Raw genomic sequence first — 17,053 nt, 5'->3', positions numbered from 1 at the left:
CGGGAAGATCCCACATGCTGCGGAGCAACTAAGCTCATGCGCCACAACTACTGAGCCTGTGCTCTAGAGCCCGTGAGCCACAACTACTGAGCCCACGTGCTGCAACTAGGGAAGCCCGCGCGCCTAGAGCCCGTGCTCCACAACGAGAGAAGCCACCACAATGAGAAATCTGCGCACTGCAACGAAGAGTAGCCCCCCACTCGCCGCAACTGGAGAAAGCCTACACGCAGCAAGGAAGACCCAACACAGCCCAAAATAAATAAATAAATAAAACCTATTGTTATAAATTTTTTTGTAACCCCACTTTTAATTTTTCACAGGATTTAAGAGACAAATGCTACAGTAATCAAAACATGTAGTACTGGAATAAGGCAGACATATACACCAATGAATCAGAATAGAGAACCCAGAAGTAAGCTCTTGCATATATGATCAAATGCTTTTCAACATTTGGTTCTGGGTAAACTGGATATCCATATGCAAAAGAATGAAATTGGACCTTTACCTTACATCCAATACAAAAATTAACTCAAAATGAATCAAAGACCTAAACATAAGCTCTAAATCTATAAAACTCTTAGAAGCAAACATAGTGGAAAAGCCTATGACATTGGATTTGGCAATGATTTCTTGGATATGACACCAAAAGCACAGACAACCAAAGAAAAAATAGATAAATTAGACCTCATCAAACTTGAAAACTTTTGTGCATCAAAGAACACTATGAAGAGAGTGAGAAAGCAACTTATGGAATGAAAGAAAGTATTTGTAAATCATTTATCTGATAAGGGTTTAATATCCAGAATATATGAAGAACTCCTACAACTCAACAACAACCAAAAAACAACCCAGTTTAAAAGTAGGCAACAGACTTGAATATACATTTCTCCTTTCCTAACCTTCCTTGCCATATTGATTTCTAGCCCCCTGTGGTACTCCAGCAGCTGTGATAAACAATATGGGGTCTGTGCCAGTTACCAATTTATTGCCTTTTGGCTCCAAATTCACCCTTCATTGCTTGCTGTGCAAAAATTGGTGCTGGACCATTTAAGTATTTTTTTCTTTACCAGTTGGCACAATGTTAGTCTTTGTGAGGTGAGGGCTCCGGAGAGTAATTGCAGGAGGAAGGGGTTTCCTTTCTCATTCTAATGTCCTCTTTCAGCAGGCTCCTGCAGCATGCATGGGTTCCTTAATGCTCAGCTCCTGCAGTGCAGATGGCTTCCCCAGCACCAGGGTTCTGCAGCTCCTGTAGCTCTTCCAGAGCCCCGCTCCTGCAGTGACAGTGGCCAGCACCACCCAGCCAGTAGTTTTCCCCTGAATCCTCCCATCCTTGGTTGCCTTTGTGTCAGGGTGCCTCCACTGAGACACCTCTCCAAGAATGACTTTTCTTGACACCCTAGAAGGTAGGTTTCTGGCAAGTTCTGGAGGGCAAATTTCCAGCAACTACCATTGCTGTGTAAAGCTCAGCTTCTCTGTACACCGGTCCCAAATCTCAGACACAGAGTTTTGGGTAAAGTAGAAAAGGATAGCTTTATTACTTTGCCAGGCAAAGGGGGACTCCTGCCTGGAAAAACTATGTGTCCCAACCTGGGAGGATTTGATGAGGGGTTTTACAACGATGGTTCAAAGGTGGGGTCTCTGACAAGATTAGGGTGAGTGCGCCCGCTTGCACTCCCTTAATCTCGTCTCAGATGGTGGGTCTCCTAATCTGGATGAACTTCTCTGGTTCCTTTCATCTGACCTCAGCTGGTTTCTTGCCTGCTCCTCCCTTGATGAGCAACTGTTCGAATCTGCCCTTTGGAATTCCAGGAGGGTCATGGAGACTGGAGTCTTGCCTATAAGAAACAGGGGACAAAAGGGCCTCTATACCTGGGAGCCTCACAGGGCCTCTCTCGGTTTCACCACTGGCCCAGCATTGAGCGACTTCTGTGCCATCCAGTTACCCGCAGCTGTGTAACTCTCCACAAGGTCTGGATCTCAGCCCCGGTCCTCTACCTTAGCTTAGGGGGTGATGGGTGCACCTTACATATGCCAATCCTGTATCCTTTAGAGTTCTCTTTACTTTTTGGCTAGCAGCCAATCCCACTTTACTCAAATGCCCTGTTATAGTTAACACTTACATGTATTAAAATTTCGCTGTTCAAATTGCTGTGTGGCTTCCGTCTCCCAATTTGACCCTGAGTGATACAGGGTCTCTGCCCAACACAACAAGGAAGAAGGACACCCAGTCTCTCACCATTATACAATATGGTGTGCTACTCCAGTAGTGGGACAGAGTATTGGAGGTAGTGGGTAAGAAGATGCCTAGAGGGTCCATGAAGACTGAGAGAATTAAGCTGAAAGGATGAGGAGGGGATCAGGGCACTCCAAGTTCATCATTAACACCTCCTCTTGTCTTTCTTCCCACCATCACTAAATCTCTGAGTTATATCAATTCTATCTCCCAAGTCTGGTCCATGCTTTCCACCCCACTGCCGCATCTCATGCCAGGCCATCATCGTCTCTGCCTGGTTTATCGTGAGGGCCCTCTAACTATCGTCTTTGCTTCCACCCCTTGTTCAGCCTGTTCTCCACAATGAAGCCAGAGAGATTTTTCTAAAAGACAAATGTGAGTCCTTGATTAAAAACTGTTGGTCTCGCCCATTCCCCCAAGGACAAAATCTGACTCATTTGGTCACAAGGTTTGGAAAGATCTGGCCTCTGCTCACCTTTTCAGTTTCATCTTGTGCCACCCCTCCCTGTATTCTTACTCTCCAGCCACATGGAATGTTCGTTTCCTTAGGAACCTTTATTAGTACTGTTCGCTCTTCCAGGAAACCCTCTCCCTACCACCACCTTCACCCTTTCACTCTCATCTTTGCTTCCTTAGCTCATCCTTAGCCACGGCTAAGATGTCTACTCGGAGGAGGAGACTTCCCAAACCTATCTTTCTCTGATCTGGCTAGGCGCCCCTTGTGTATATTTCAGTCAAACCCGGTACTTTTCTCATAATGCTTATCACAGTCTGGTAACTGTTAACATGTATGTCCCCTCACTACTATGACATGAAATTCATACTTCGTGGCAAGAAAAGAAAAATTTAAACGTAAAAACTTTTCTCTGCCTTTTGGCCTCCTCTCTCCCCTCTAGTGTGCATTGTGTATCTGCATTATGCATCGACCAAACCTCCCCACAGGCAGAAATACCTGCTCAGCCATAAAGAGCAACATTCTCCGAGCACCAACAAGACAACTCCTTAAAAGGTAACATTCCTTCCTGATTTTGTAAGGGGTCACGATGACCCACTACTTTGCACTCACAGATCTGGATTGTGTAAACTGTCAATAATACATCACTTAATGTACAGCCCCTTCTCTCAAAAAACTTACATAACTGCTTTGACTTCTAATGGGCGGAACAGTTCCTGGAGCTTTCTGAGAGGCTGTTCTCAGGTTATAATCCTCAATTTGGCTTGAATAAAATTTTCCATTTCTTAGATGGACTGATTAATTTTTTGTCGACACTACACTACAAGCTCCATGAGGACTGAAACTCTTGTTCACCCTTGTTTCCTAAGCATCTATTAATATTATAGTGCATGGTACATATTAGGTGCTCAATAAAAGTTGGGGGGAAAAGAATGAACCAGCAAAGATAACAGGGAGAATGTGTGAAAGTATGTCATATAAACAGAGTGTAGGGACGTGGGTAAGAGTGGCTGGACCTGAAGGGCCCTGTAATTTATACTGAGCAATTTGTACTATAAAATATGAATCAAACACCCCACATTGACTGCTGGTGATTGAACTGGGCTTCCTGTTCATACATTTGGTTTGACCAGCACAGTTTTAAGAACCTTTGAATGTGTATGCCTTTCAGTTTGCCACAATTCCCACTGGTCCCCACATTACATGGGCCTCCTTTCCTCATTGAAGCTGGCTGCCTGCCTCACTGAGATCTGTGTTTGCTATCCCTGCAGATGGATGGGAGGTAATTTAAAGAGGGAGGGGATTTAAAGAGGGGGATTTAAGATATGAGTTCTAGAAAGATAAATCCACCCTCAGTGGCGGTGTGCTTTGAGGATTCCTCGGGAGAAGTGAATTTGTTTCATTCAAAGAGCCCTGGGAATAAAGGTAGACTCAGAAAATCAGAGGCATCAACCACATTTTGAACAGCTCACGTCTTCAGACAGCTAAGTTGGCCGTTGCCGGGCTGGGTCCATCCTCTCCTGTTTGCTTTCTGAAACACAAACTGCCCTGATGAAATCTGAAGTCAGAGCTGCAACATTGACTCAGCAGCCTGCCATATTGCAAGGCCTCGTGCCAGGAGCTGTGGGGGGATATAAAATGTAAGGGGAGGCTGGAATATAGCATCTCCTAGGGTATATGGCAGCCGTGGCCACACAGTGCCCCACAGAGACGGGGGTTGGTGCTGTTAGGGAAAACTGGACTTGCCTCTTGGCAGGTGTGGAGCCAAAAGTCACAATCAAGCCACAGAGCGGGAGGAGGACTTATTACTTGCAGCAAGTAAAGAGAACACTGGAGATCTTTCCCAAAGCAGTGTGTCTCCCCAAAGAGCAAAATTGGGGAGGTTTTAAGCTAAGGGTGTATACATATTCATGAAGGGGCTTGGGCTGTCCACAGAGTCCAAGCTTTAGTTGATTGAAGTATCAAGGGTCAGAAAAGGTCAACATCATCATCCCTTAGGTTTCAGCTGATCTGGTAGTTGAGTCCCTAGGGGGGTTTAAATTCTGCAAAACACCTCAAGAAAGTGCTTCAGGCTAGTCTTTACCATTGAAACAGAACTTAGAGTCTTTACAACTGATTTGTTATCTTTGCTATTGTTTCTTCTCCTGGTTGATAACAGTTTATTCTTTTGTTCCCCTTCTCCTACAGTTTCCCTACATTTACATCTTGAAATATTGTGTTACGCTTGTTATAACTGATGAACCATATTGATACATTATTATTAACTAAAGTCCAATATTTTATATTAGGGGTCACTTTTTGTGTAGTACATTGTATGTGTTTTGAAAATTTGTCCCATCATTACTGTATCATAGAGAATAGTTTCGTTGCCTTAAAAATCCTCTGTATTCCACTCTTTGTCCTTCGCTCCCTTTCCCCAACCTCTGACAAAACTAAAACTCCCGGAAAATAACATAGGTGAAAAATCTTGGTAACTTTGGGCTTGGTGATGACTTTTCAGTTACAACACCAAAAGCATGATTCATGAAAGAAAAAATTGATAAGTTGGACTTTATTAAAATTAAAAACTTAGGGACTTCTATAGTGATCCAGTGGTTAAGATTCCATGCTCCTGGGACTTCCCTGCTGGTCCAGTGGTAAAGAATTTGTCCTGCAATGCAGGGGATGTGGGTTCGATCCCTGGTCAGGGAATAAGATCCCACATGCCGCAGGGCAACTAAACTTGCGCGCCACAACTACTGAGCCTGCGTGCCTCAACTAGAGAGCCCGTGTGCTGCAAACTACAGAGCCCACGTGCTCTGAAGCCTGCATGCCACAACTAGAGAAGAGAAACCCCGCACGCCACAACTAGAGAGAAGCCTACGTGCCACAGCGAAGAGCCTGTGTGCGGCAACAAAGATCCCGTGTGCCACAACTAAGACCCGACACAGCCAAAAAGAAAAATAAATAAGTAAATAAAAGATAAATTAAAAAAAAAAAAGGCTCTGTGCTCCCAATGCGGGGGCCTGTGTTCGATCCCTGGTCAGGGAACTAGATCCTGCATGCATGCCGCCACTAAAAGATCCCGTGTACAGGGAACTCTACTCAGTGCTCTGTGGTGACCTAAATAAGAAGGAAACCCAAAAAAGAGGGGATATATGTATACATATAGCTGATTCACTTTGCTGTACAGTATAAAATAACACAATATTGTAAAGCAGCTATAGTCCAATAACAATTTTTTTTTTTTTTTTTTTTTGCGGTACGAGGGCCTCTCACTGTTGTGGCCTCTCGCGTTGCGGAGCACAGGCTCCGGACACGCAGGCTCAGCGGCCATGGCTCACGGGCCCAGCTGCTCCACGGCATGTAGGATCTTTCCAGACTGGGGCACGAACCCGCGTCCCCTGCATCGGCAGGCGGACTCTCAACCACTGCGCCACCAGGGAAGCCCCAATAACAATTTAAAAAACAAAAATAAAAGATCCTGCGTGCTGCAACTAAGACCCAGTGCAGCCAAACGAACAAACAAATAAATAAAACATTTAAAAAAATGAAATGAAATGAAATGAAAAACTTGGACTTCCCTGGTGGTCCAGTGGTAAGACTCCGTGCTCCCAATGCAGAGGGCCTAGGTTCAATCCCTGGTCGGGGAACTAGACACCGCATGCACGCTGCAACTAAGAGTTTGTGTGCCGCAGCTAAGACCCGGTGCAGCCAAAATAAATAAATAAATAAGTAAATAAAATAAAATAACTTTAAAAAACCATGCATTAAAAAATAATATAAATTAAAAACTTAAGCTCTGTGAAAGACACAGTTAACAGAATGAAAAAACAAGTCACAGACTGGGAGAAAATCTTTGCAAAACACATATTTGATAAAGGAGTGGTATCAAAAATATATTTTAAAAAATCTCTTTTAAACTCAACAATAAGAAAACTAACTTCCTGACTAAAAGTGGGCAAAAGATCTGAACAAACGCCTCACCGAAGAAGATATACAGATGGCAAATATGCATATGAAAATATGCTCAACATCATATGTCATTAGGGGATTGCAAATTAAAACAGTGAGTTACCACTACACACCTATTAGAATGGCTGAATTTCAAAGCACTGACAACACCAAACATTGGTGAGGATGTGGAGCAACAGGAACTGTCATTCGTTGCTGCTGGGAATGTAAAAGTGTACAGTCATTTTGAAAGATAGTATGGCAGTTTCCTACAAAACTAATTGTAATTTTTAAGTTGGAAATCAAATATATAACTTGTTTGAGGTAAATAGTACCACAAGCAGATTTTCTTTAAGAGCCAAACAAATCTTTAAAAGCAAGTATCAATATAAGACAAAGCTTCTGGTATAGGATCAGTAGTAAAAAATAATGATGTATGAGTACTTGGATAATGAACCCACTTTGCAATAGCACAACTTTAGGTATATACTGTGGATTGTCTATAGTTCAGAATTCTGAAATATACAACAGGCTGATTGTCCCTAAAGGAAACTATTTTTAAAAAGGTGTAACTTAGGTGTTCTTGTATTTGACCAACTCCATCTAAGTTTAGATGTGTTGAAGGACGTATGTTAGTGGTTTTCAAAGTGTGAGCAAAGGGGACCCATGAGGTAAAAACCATTTTAACAACAATATTAAAGACATTATCTGCCTCTCACTCTTGTTCTCTCATTAGTGTAGAGTGGAATTTTCCAGAGGCTACATGAAGTGCGATATCACAACAGATTGAATGTTGATATGAGAATCCAGCTGTCTTTTATTAGTCCAGACGTTAAGGAGATATGCAAAAATGTAAAATGAGTCCACTTTTCTCACTAGTGTGTTTTTTTTGTTTTGGAAAGTATAATTATTTTAAAAATACTTATGTCAACCTGTAATGGTTTTGTTATTATTTTGTAATGAACAAATATTTTAAAATTCTGTCTTGGGCTTCCCTGGTGGCGCAGTGGTTGAGAGTCCGCCTGCGGATGCAGGGGACACGGGTTCATGCCCTGGTCCGGGAAGATCCCACATGCCGCGGAGCGGCTGGGCCAGTGAGCCATGGCCGCTGAGCCTGCGCGTCCGGAGCCTGTGCTCCGCAACGGGAGAGGCCACAGCAGTGAGAGGCCGGGGTACCGCAAAAAAAAAAAAAAAAAAAATTCTGTCTTAATTTCTAATATGGAAACTTTTATTATATATAACTCATACAAACAAAAAGTCTTAGAGATCTTCATAAAATTTTAAAATGTAAAGGGATGCTCAACGTCCAAAATTTGAGAACCAGTAATTTAGCAAGCCATGTGCAACTTGCTACTTGATGTATTTAAAAAAAATAAGGTATAGGATAGTGATAGTGAGATAAAGAAGAAAAACATAGGGCTCCCCTGGTGGCACAGTGGTTAAGAATCCGCCTGCTAATGCAGGGGACACAGGTTCGAGCCCTGGTCCGGGAAGATCCCACATGCCGTGGAGCAACTAAGCCCACAGTACCACGATTACTGAGTCTGCGCTCTAGGGCCCGCGAGCTACAACTACTGAGCCCGCATGCCACAACTACTGAACCCTGCGCTCCTAGAGCCCGTGCTCTGCAACAAGAGAAGCCACCAAAATAAGAAGTCCACGCACCACAATGAAGAGTAGCCCCTGCTCGCCACAACTAGAGAAAACCCGCGCACAGCAACGAAGACCAAATGCAGCCAAAAATTAAAATTAAAAGAAAAAAAAAAAAAGAAAAACACAGAGAAGTAAGTCCTAATGACTACTCATGTATATTCTTTTGACAACAAGAAAAAAAAAAAGGCAAATAATTTTGCACAGGAACTTTAACACATTCTGTACAGTGGTCTCACTTTGCTGACATCATTTATACAAATTCTTCAGTTTTTTCTTGACTATTATTATCAATATCTGCTTCCATGATCATTTAATCAATCTTCTCATGTGTTAACTTTTCTTGAAGGTGTTTTATCATGTGATGTACTTATGTCGCACCAACACGGACAGTGTCATCCTTATAAAACACAAGGAATGTTTCTCTAATTTCTTTTTTATGTTTTTCATTTTTCTTGTCATCATTGTCAGAAAGTCCAGAAAGTCAATTGTACTATTTCCATCACCATTTGTTTCATTAATTTATCCTGAAATTTTGCTTCTAGGGAATTTTGCCTCATTACAGTCTCCAATTTTTTGATGTTTGTCACCATCCTTGTCAAATAGTGGAAAGCTTCTCTCAATTCTGCACTCTGCTTTCCCTTCAGCTGGTCAACCATGCTGCCAGTGCCATTTGTCTTCAAGTGACAGTCACACAAACGTTCAGTTCATTAGCTCCACTCAGACTCTCTGAAATACTATTACTTCTTAATGTTTATATGTTTATATTTATACATATTTTGAGTAAAACTTACATGGAAAAAGCTTCATTCGCTATTTTTTAAAATTTATTTATTTATTTTAATTGACGTATAGTTGATTTACAATGTTGTGTTAGTTTCTGGTGTACCTCAAAGCGATTCCCTCCCCCACCTCATCCTCTTTCTTGGCAACCACAAGTCCATTTTCTATGTCTATGAATCTGTTTCTGTTTCATAAATAAGTTCATTTGTATCATTTTTTTAGATTCCACATATAAGTGGTATCATATGGTATTTATCTTTCTCTTTTTGTTGTTTTTTAAAAAAATATTTTATTTTATTTATTTTCTTTTACTTTTTTGGCTGCATCGGGTCTTCGTTGAGGCGTGCGGGCTTCTTTCTAGGTGGTGCATGGGCTCCAGGGCGCGTGGGCTCTGTAGTTTTCGGCTCGCGAGCTCTCTTGTTGAGGTGCGCAAGCTCAGTAGTTGTGGCTCAGGGGCTTAGCTGCCCTGTGGCACGTGGGATCTTAATTCCCCCATCAGGGATTGAACCTGGGTACCCTGCATTGGAAGGCGATTCTTTACCACTGGACCACCAGGGAAGTCCCTTTCTCTCTTTTTTTTTTTTTTATTTTATTTTGCGGTACGCGGGCCTCTCACTGTTGTGGCCTCTCCCGTTGCGGAGCACAGGCTCCAGATGCGCAGGCTCAGTGGCCATGACTCACGGGCCTAGCCGCTCCGCGGCACGTGGGATCTTCCCGGGCCGGGGCACAAACCCGTGTCCCCTGCATCGGCAGGTGGACTCTCAACCACTGCGCCACCAGGGAAGCCCCCCTTTCTCTTTTTGACTTACTTCACTTAGTATGATAATCTCTGGGTCCATCCATGTTGCTGCAAATGTCAATATTTCATTCTTTTTTATGGCTGAGTACTATTCCAATGTGTGTGTGTGTGTATGTGTGTGTGTGTGTATCACATCTTCTTTATCCATTCATCTGTCAATGGACATTTAGATTGCTTCCACGTCTTGGGACTTCCCTGGTGGTCCAGTGCGTAAGACCCCGGGCTTCTAATGCAGGGGGCCCAGATTCGATCCCTGGTCGGGGAACTAGATCCCGCATGCATGCCGCTACTAAGACCCGGGGCAGCCAAAATTAAAAAAATAAATAAGTAAATAGATTGCTTCCATGTCTTGGCTATCATAAATAGTGCTGCTATGAACATAAGGGTGCATGTATCTTTTTGAATTATAGTTTTGTTGGGATATATTCCCAGGAGTGGGATTGCTGGATCATATAGCAACTCTATTTTTAGTTTTTTGAGGAACCTCCATACTGTTTTCCATAGTGGTTGCACCAATTTACATTCCCGCCAATAGTGTAAGAGGGTTCCCATTCACTGGGTTTTGCAAATTCATTGGTTTATTTGATAAATGCATGTGTCCATTGGTAACCACCCAATGAGAAAGAAAATGTCATTTGTTACAGTCAGGAGCTGGTTTTGCACTATCAGGCTTTGGCATTCTCTTGTTTTTTATTGCTGAGTACAAGTCTGCTGTATGAATATACCATACTTGGCTTTTCCATTCACCTGTTTGTAGTCATTGGGTTGTTTCCAATCTTTAGCTGTTAAGAATAAAAATGGTATGAATAAAAAGACTTTGTACATGTATATTTTGTGAACATATATTTTCATTACTCTTCTAGAAAATATCTAGGTGTGAAATTGCTGGGTCATATGGTAGGTGACATTTAGCTTTATGACTAGCTGTCAGATTTTCTAAAGTGTTTTACCATCTTACATTTTCCAACAATGTGTGAACGTTTCAGTTGCTCTTCTTCCTTGCCAACCAGGGTAGGCGTTGTCATTGTTTTCAATGTTAGCCATTCTAGTGGGTAGAAAATAGTACCTTGTGGGTTTAATTTGAATTTCCTTTTCAGAAAACATCATCCATCATATTAACTGAATGTTGTTCATTTGAATTTTACTGTTTCTTTAATATACTTTATATTTATATTACTGTACAATTACATTTAATTTTCTAACTTGCTTTGGTTTTATCCTTGTACAAGGAGCTATAAGAATAAGGCATTTATTTTATTTTTTAGAATAAGGCATTTATATCTACTTTTCTGTTTGTACATATTTAAGTAACATCATAATAAAAATAATATAGGTCAACATTTGAGGCTCATAATTTTTCCTTTATAAGATATAAGTGCATTGCTCAAGTCTGAACCGCTAACCCAGCCCACACATTTCTGCCATTCAAGTCTTTGTCCACTTTTCTTTCTTTAAAAATGTATTTTATTTTATTATTATTTTTTTAGAAGTCAGTTTTTTTTTTATTTAAATTTTTATTTTTTAAATTTATTTTTGGCTGCGTTGGGTCTTCGTTGCTGTGTGCGGGCTTTCTCTACTTGCGGCGATTGGGGGCTACTCTTCCTTGCAGTGCGCGGGATTCTCTTTGCAGTGGCTTCTCTTGTTGCGGATCAGGGGCTCTAGGTGTAAGGGCTTCAGTAGTTGCAGCACGTGGGCTCAGTAGTTGTGGCTCGTGGCCCCTAAAGCGCAGGCTCAGCAATTGTGGCGCACGGGCTTAGGTGCTCCGCGGCGTGTGGGATCTTCCTGGACCAGGGCTCGAACCTGTGTCCCCTGCATTGGCAGGCGGATTCTTAACCACTGTGCCACCAGGGAAGTCCCAATACTTATTTTTATTTTTATTTTTTTGCGGTACGCGGGCCTCTCACTGTTGTGGCCTCTTCCGTTGTGGAGCACAGGCTCCGGACGCGCAGGCTCAGCGGCCATGGCTCACTGGCCCAGCCGCTCCACGGCATGTGAGATCTTCCCGGACCGGGGCATGAACCTGTGTCCCCTGCATCGGCAGGCGGGCTCTCAACCACTGTGCCACCAGGGAAGCCCCCAATACTTATTTTTAAATAAAGATGTGAGAATTGTCCTCTACTCCTTAGCTCCATGCTCTTATTTTAAAAGATTATTACTGTTAACAATTTGGGGGCTTCCCTGGTGGCGCAGTGGTTAAGAATCCGCCTGCCAACGCAGGAGACATGGGTTTAAGCCCTGGTCCAGGAAGATCCCACATGCTGCAGAGCAACTAAACCCGTGTGCCACAACTACTGAAGCCCACGCGCCTAGAGCCAGTGCTCTGCCGCAAGAGAAGACACTGCAATGGGAAGCCTGTGACCTCAACGAAGAGTAGCCCCCGCTCACCGCAACTAGAGAAAGCCCACCTGCAGCAATGAAAACCCAACGCAGCCAAAAGTAAATAAATAAAATTAAAAAAAAAAGAGGCACATTAAAAAAAAGTTTTGGGGGGTGGTGGGAGGGAGGTCACTTCATACTTTCCACTTTAATATATCATGGACACCTATACTTATATCTACTGATCTACCTTAATCTTTCTTGTGGTCACGTCGTGTTTCATTATATGGATGGATTACAGTTTTCTAACAAGTTCCTGTAGGCTTTTAGATTCCTTCTCACATTTGCTATGAGCTCTTTACATCATTAAAAAAATGAAAATATCTCACATTTCCTGGTAACATTTTCCTCTCTAAATTTTCCCCATAAACCTTTGAATGTTGTTAACTTTTCACACACCATTTAAAACTTTTAAGAACTTATAGTGTCTGTGTGTTCCTTCTTTTTCTCATGGTGTCTTCTGCTCTACTCTGGGCTTCACCATCTAGGAAGAAAGACTGAGGAGGCAACATGGCTCCTGTGTGCTGGGCGTGGGAGGGACACCCCCTCAGCTCTAACATCTCCTCCAGTGCCCACCCTAGGAAGGTGATATTCAGTGTTCTGGAATCAGTTCCCCCACCCCTTTATTTATTTTTTGCTTTATTATCCCCTGACATAACTTCAACTGCTCCCTCCCTATCTGCTTCAAAATCTGTCTCTTTAGCACCAAACTCTTCCCCAGATGCCTTCTACTCCTATCCAGATAGATGCCTTGTATTTCCAAGACAACAGCTCTCCAGCCAGACTCATTATACGCACCCACAAAAACTGATTCCCTTTTTCTCAAGACCTCCTAGTCTTTCACCAACCATATCAAACCAGTCATCACAAACCTTATTGATTCTACCTTCTAAGAATCTCTGGATGCTTTCTCTTCAAGCCCGCTGTTACCGTCTGGGTTATGGCAACTGAAATTGTCAAGTCCTGTGTATGACAATTATTTAAATCTTAGTACAACAACAACAAAACCCCCAAAACAAAACATAACAGAAAAATCTTAGTACAGTTGACCCTTGAACAACATGGGTTTGAACTGCACAAGTCCACTTATATGTGGATTTTTTTCCCACTGCATAAATATATACGGTAGTACAGGATGAGCAATTGGTTGAATCCAGATGCAGAACCACAGAGGGCCAAGGGCTGACTATAAAGTTATTGGAGGATTTTTCACTGGGCAGTTGGGTGCCCCTAACCCTAGTGTTGTTCAAGGGTCAACTGTAAATAGAAATGATCTAATTTCCTCCCTTCCTCTCTGTTCCTCTCCCTCCCTCCTTTCTTCTTCTTTGTCTCCCCATCCAATCCATCATCCATGCTGCCCCCCAAAGTTCTCTCTCCAAAAGGCAGATTTGGTTGTTACTCCAAAACTGTAAGATAATAAACTTGTGTTGTTTCAAGTCACTAAGTTTATGGTAATTTGTTACAGCAGCAATTGGAAATTAATAGTGGGGGTGGGCATAGACAGCAGTATTAAGTAGAGTGGTCAGGGTTGGCCTCATTAAAGTAAAAATTGAGCAAAATCTTGAAGGAAGTGAAGGAGCTGGCTAATGGTCTGCCTGGGGGAAGAGCATTTCAGGTAAAAGGAACAGAATGAAGGCCCTAAGAGGGAACTGTCTGGTGTGTCTGGGGCTTAGGAAGGAGGCCAGTGGAGCAGAGAGAGTGAGGGAGGGAGAAGTGGGGGAAGAGGCCAGAGAGTTGACAAGCTGGGGTCCATGCAGATCATGTGAGCGCTTGGAGGTCATTGCCAGGATTTGGCTTTTACTCTGACTGATATGGAAATCAGGAAAGGATTCTGAGCAGAGAGGTGAGACAATCTGTCTCCTGATTTAAAAGGACCCTCTGGCTGCTCTGAGTTGAGAAGACTCCAGGAAGATTTGGGTAGAAGCAGGGAGACCAAGCTATAGCAACATGTGGGTGGGAGATGATAGTGGCTCTGACCAGGGTCATAGCAGTGGTGACAAGTGGTCAGATCCTGAATACGTTTTGATCATCAACGGGATTTCCTGACAGACTGGATATGGGGTGTCAAGGTTGAGTTTTATTTTTGTGGAATCCTTTTTTTTAAATAACTTCAATATTCTCCTTTTATTAAAATGAGAATATTTTATTTTTATTATCCGAATACCTTAGATAGCTATAATTAATGTACTACACTGTAGTTCATTCTAACTTCTTTATATACATAGAACAGTGAGACTCTTACCCAAGGTTGTAGCTCACCTCTACTTCCTCACAGACTTTTTTTTTTTTAAACATCTTTATTGGAGTATAATTGCTTTACAATGGTGTGTTAGTTTCTGCTTTATAACAATCTGAATAAGTTATACATATACATATATCCCCATATCTCTTCCCTCTTGCATCTCCCTCCCTCCCACCCTCCCTATCCCACCCCTCTAGGTGGTCACAAAACACCAAGCTGATCTCCCTGTGCCATGCGGCTGCTTCCCACTAGCTATCTATTTTACATTTGGTAGTGTATATATGTCCATGCCACTCTCTCACTTTGTCCCAGCTTACCCTTCCCCCTCCCCATGTCCTCAAGTCCACTCTCTAGTAGGTCTGCGTCTTTATTCCTGTCTTGCCCCTAGGTTCTTCATGACCTTTTTTTTTTTTTTTTAGATTCCATATATATGTGTTAGCATACGGTATTTGTTTTTCTCTCTCTGACTTACTTCACTCTGTAGGACAGACTCTAGGTCCATCCACCTCACTACAAATAATTCTATTTCATTTCTTTTCATGGCTGAGTAATATTCCATTGTATATATGTGCCACATCTTCTTTATCCATTCACCTGTCAATGGACACTTAGGTTGCTTCCATGTCCTGGCTATTGTAAACAGAGCTGCAATGAACATTGTGGTACATGACTCTTTTTGAGTTATGGTTTCTGAAACTTCTCTAGTAACAAACTATAGAAATGATCCCTGTAAGTATAGTCTTTATTTTTGTGGAATTCTTAAATGATTTTTAAAAATAATGCTGCCTTTCCCAATCCTACCAAGAATGGGAAGCTAGATGAAAGAAATCTCAAGTCAGACCAGTCCCTCCTTGACTATACAGCCCTTATAACACCCCAACCATACAATCAGGTTTTTGTTACTAAGAATTAGGAGGGACCCCTGCAGTTGGTGCCTGTTGTTGTTGTTTTTCATCTATTAATCAAACTTACTTTATCATTCTTTAAAAAATTTTTATTTTATTGAAGTATAGTTGATATACAACATTATGTTAATTTCTGCTGTACAACAAAGTGATTTGGTTATACATATATATATACATTCTTTTTCATATTCTTTTCCATTATGCTTTATCACAGGATAATGAGTATAGTTCCCTGTGCTATACAGTAGGACCTTGTTGTTTATCCATTCTCTATGTAATAGTTTGCTTCTGCTTATCCCAAACTCCTACTCCATCCTTCCCCCACTCCCACACCCCCTTGGCAACTACAGTCTGTTTTCTATTTCTGGGAGTCTGTTTCTGTTTCGCAGATAAGTTCATGTGTGTCATATTTTAGATTCCACATCTTTATCATTCTTGATAGTCTTGTATACATGCAGTTTTGGGAATTCTTTGAACAGCTTGTAACATCTTATTGGTTCCCTCATTAATTAATTTTTCCCTAATCAGTTTTGATAAATGAGGAAATAAAATTATGTTGTTTGCATACTTTATCCAAGATTGGAGTCATATTGGCGACATCAAATCAATGCTTGAGCAAATGTGAAATTAGAGCTTTTTTAGCCTGCAACATTCTGGGTGTTGTTATTAAAGAAGATTCCGTTTTATTTATTTATTTGTTTATTTATTTTTTCAAACAGTGAAGAGAGTTAACCGAATTTTGGCTGCATTTATTGATACATAGTGTTTATTTTTATTTATTTTTAAAATATTTATTTATTTATTTTTGCCTGCATTGGACTTCGTTGCTGTGCGCAGGCTTTCTCTAGTTGCGGTGAACAGGGCTACTCTTCCTTGCGGTGTGCGGGCTTCTCATTGCGGTGGCTTCTCTTGTTGAGAACACAGGCTCTAGGCACGCAGGCTTCAGTAGTTGTGGCACGTGGGCTCAGCAGTTGTGGCACATGGGCTTAGTTGCTCTGCGGCATGTGGAATCTTCCCTGACCAGGGCTGGAACCTGTGTCCACTGCATTGGCAGGCGGATTCTTAAGCACTGCGCCACTAGGGAAGTCCCTTACCGTACTTCTATCAAAGAAGTTTATTTAAGTCTCTCCTCTTCTGAACATCCATAGATTTTACTCTCACAGACCATATCTATTGTGACATCAGGCAGAGAGGTCACAAAATCCCTGTAACATCAATTTCATTGTCCAAAACCCAGAAAAATACTATTTGAGCATCATGGGAATATCACAGTACAGTCCCAAGATGATTTCAGCACACATTTTATATATATATATATATATATATATTTATTTATTTATTTATTTATTTATTTATTTTGGCTGCACCAGGTATTAGTTGCGGCACGTGAGATCTTCGTTGCCACGTGCAGGATCTTCGTTGTGGCATGCGAACTCTTAGCTGCGGCATGTGAGATCTAGTTCCTTGACCAGCGATCGAACCCAGGCCCCCTGTATTGGGAGCACGGAGTCTTAGCCACTGGACCACCAGGGAAGTCCCTCAGCCCACTTTTTTAAAGCATGTTTAGTACAATATTTTAGTAGAACTGAGATGTTTGGAGGGTCCCTTGGAGGTTTGTAATAAGAGAATGTGACCCATATCTCTCAGGTTATTCAACCTAATCACTAAATGATTAATG

The 17,053-nt window shown here is 41.9% G+C and overlaps 1 pseudogene; it reads right to left on the bottom strand.

Annotated features, from left to right (window-relative positions):
* Positions 1-15,139: 15,139 nt before the first annotated feature.
* On the bottom strand, positions 15,140-15,213 carry LOC117308361 (small nucleolar RNA U3; annotated as a pseudogene).
* Positions 15,214-17,053: the final 1,840 nt, after the last annotated feature.

This window comes from Tursiops truncatus, chromosome 15 (assembly GCF_011762595.2).
Source record: "Tursiops truncatus isolate mTurTru1 chromosome 15, mTurTru1.mat.Y, whole genome shotgun sequence".
NCBI classification, from domain to species: domain Eukaryota; kingdom Metazoa; phylum Chordata; class Mammalia; order Artiodactyla; family Delphinidae; genus Tursiops; species Tursiops truncatus.
The sequence above is the reverse complement of the archived record's forward strand: the minus strand, read 5'-3'. Positions and strand labels throughout refer to the sequence as shown.